This window comes from Trichomycterus rosablanca, chromosome 22, assembly GCF_030014385.1.
Source record: "Trichomycterus rosablanca isolate fTriRos1 chromosome 22, fTriRos1.hap1, whole genome shotgun sequence".
Lineage (NCBI taxonomy): Eukaryota > Metazoa > Chordata > Actinopteri > Siluriformes > Trichomycteridae > Trichomycterus > Trichomycterus rosablanca.
In genome coordinates this window covers 8,096,806-8,100,000 of record NC_086009.1, presented here as the reverse complement: position 1 = coordinate 8,100,000, position 3,195 = coordinate 8,096,806, and positions in this window count along the sequence as shown.

The following is a 3,195-nucleotide window of genomic DNA, read 5'->3' as shown; positions in this document are numbered from 1 at the left end:
GTTGGAAAGTCCGTGGACTGTACACGTCGTGGGAACATTACAAACACTGGTGTTAAATGGATCGCAATGGACTGTATAAACTTATTGGGAATGTTTCCATCACACCTTCTAACTGGGTATGAAATCTTGGTGTTCTGTTTGACCATACGCTTTCATTCGGACCTCATGTGAAATCACTATCCAAATCAGCCTTTCTTCACCTTTGCAATATCACTCGTCTCCGTCCCTTTCTTTCATTTGAGGTGGTGGAAACACTGATACACGCTTTTGTCACCAACCGTCTGGACTACTGCAATTCCTTATTGCACAGACTTCCCACCAAAACCCTCCGTCCCCTGCAAACTATACAAAATGCGGCTGCTAGGGTCCTGACATTTACCCGAAAGTTTGACCACATCACCCCTGTTCTGGAAAAACTACATTGGCTGCCAATTTCCATGCATATTAAATATAAAATTCTGGTCCTCACTTTTAAAGCACTTCATGGTCTCGCCCCCGCCTATCTTACTAAACTTCTCACACGTCGCACACCATCACGCAGACTAAGGTCGTCAGATCCTTCAGCGTTGCCGCCCCAACACTCTGGAACTCTCTGCCCCCGACTCTTTGCTCCATCTCTTCTCTTTCTGTTTTTAAGGTGTCTCTAAAGACCCATCTCTTCTCACGACATTTTCATTCTACTTCTTGAACCTGTATTTCTAACCTATCCTCACACACTTCTGTTTGTTTTTGTTTTGTTTCCACTCTCTATTACTGTACAGCGACCTTGAGCTTGGTTAAAGGCGCTATATAAGTTGAACTTATCATTATTATTATTATAAACGCTTTAACATAGTTAACGATGTGAGTCGACAGGTTGTTATACGTGTTGCATCTAGAAATGGTTCACTGTAGTACCCTGAGCACCTGTTTTTAGTGGCAGGGTTATGAACAGGTAAAGATCCTCACTTTTGCCAGATAATGTGAACATACTTTAAATAACTGGCTGAAAGATGGGTAGCTGTTAAAAACTTTATGTAGGCATTGGCTGGCTTTCTAAAAAGAATTTAGATTTAATAATTTTATCATAATTGTATTACTTTTTAAATTGGTAAACGTTCAAATTTTTATAATTTTATTACATTTTTATTTTGATTCTATAATCGCGATTAATCTCGATTAAAAAATGTAATCGTGTGACAGCCCTAATTAAAATATTTCTGTGCCACCAAACATAAAAAGATCAAAAAACACCTAAAGATTCGCAGTAAAACATTAAAGACTCAACAAAAATACATAAAAATAAAACCCATAATTCTGGCTTTGCTACTAATGTCTTTTATTTTAACTTTGCATGCATTACAAATGCATTACAAATTTCATAACAGTTGCAGAAAATAAAACTAGCTTTTGGTTAAATCAAAATTCAGTATGTCATCAACTTGATGAATTAGGTATAAGCATAATGTACACTATATTGCCAAAAGTATTCACTCACCCATTCAAATCATTGAATTCAGGTGTTCCAATCACTTCCATGGCCACAGGTGTATAAAACCAAGCACCTAGGCATGCAGACTGCTTCTCCAAACATTTGTGAAAGAATGGGTCGCTCTCAGGAGCTCATTTTCTCAGCTCAGTGAATTCCAGCGTGGTACCGTGATAGGATGCCACCTGTGCAACAAGTCCAGTCGTGAAATTTCCTCGCTACTAAATATTCCACAGTCAACTGTCAGGGGTATTATAACAAAGTGGAAGCGATTGAGAACGACAATCACTACAGACCTCCAAACTTCAAGTGGCCTTCAGATTAGCTCAAGAACAGTGCGTAGAGAGCTTCATGGAATGGGTTTCCATGGCCGAGCAGCTGCATCCAAGCCTTACATCACCAAGCGCAATGCAAAGCATCGGATGCAGTGGTGTAAAGCACGCCGCCACTGGACTCTAGAGCAGTGGAGACGTGTTGTCTGGAGTGATGAATCACGCTTTTCTGTCTGGCAATCCGATGGACGAGTCTGGGTTTGGCGGTTGCCAGGAGAACGGTACATGTCTGACTGCATTGTGCCAAGTGTAAAGTTTGGTGGAGGGGGGATTATGGTGTGGGGTTGTTTTTCAGGAGTTGGGCTCGGCCCCTTAGTTCCAGTGAAAGGAACTCTTAATGCTTCAGCATACCAAGAGATTTTGGACAATTTCATGCTCCCAACTTTGTGGGAACAGTTTGGGGATGGCCCCTTCCTGTTCCAACATGACTGCGCACCAGTGCACAAAGCAAGGTCCATAAAGACATGGATAAGCGAGTTTGGTGTGGAAAAACTTGACTGGCCTGCACAGAGTCCTGACCTCAACCCGATAGAACACCTTTGGGATGAATTAGAGTGGAGACTGCGAGCCAGGCCATCTCGTCCAACATCAGTGTCTGACCTCACAAATGTGCTTCTGGAAGAATGGTCAACACACTCCTAAACCTGGTGGAAAGCCTTCCCAGAAGAGTTAAAGCTGTTATAGCTGCAAAGGGTGGACCGACATCATATTAAACCCTATGGATTAAGAATGGGACGTCACTCAAGTTCATATGCGTGTGAAGGCAGACGAGCGAATACTTTTGGCAGTATAGTGTATAAGCAGCTTTTTTAAAAACAATGTACCTTAAAGAAAGATTGGAAGGGATTTACATATTTCTCCCTCTACAGTGCATAATATCATTAAACCATTCAAAAAATTGGGAGGAACTTCAGTGCGTAAAGGCCAAGCGTAAGCTTAAGCTGAACGCCTGTGATCTTCGATCCCTCAGATGGCACTGCATCAAGAACCGCCACTCAACAATAGCTGATATAATCACATGGGTGAGGGATTACTTTGGCAAACCTTTGTCAAGCACTACAATACAGAGTTACATGCACAAATGCCACTTAAAACTTTACTCGGAGGCATCTAGGATGGACCATCACACTCTATTCAAAATTTAATCCATGACAAATAATATCTTTTTTTATTGTGTATTTATTTCTTTGTTATAAAGGGTAGCTTTTGTTACTATATGGGGCAGTGGTCTACTATATTGCCAAAAGTATTCGCTCTTCTGGTTTCACACACATATGAACTTGAGTGATGTCCCATTCTTAATCTATAGGGTTTAATATGATGTCGACCTACTCTTTGCAGCTACTCTAACTCTTCTTGGGAAGGCTTTCCACAAGGTTTAGGAGTGTGTTTATG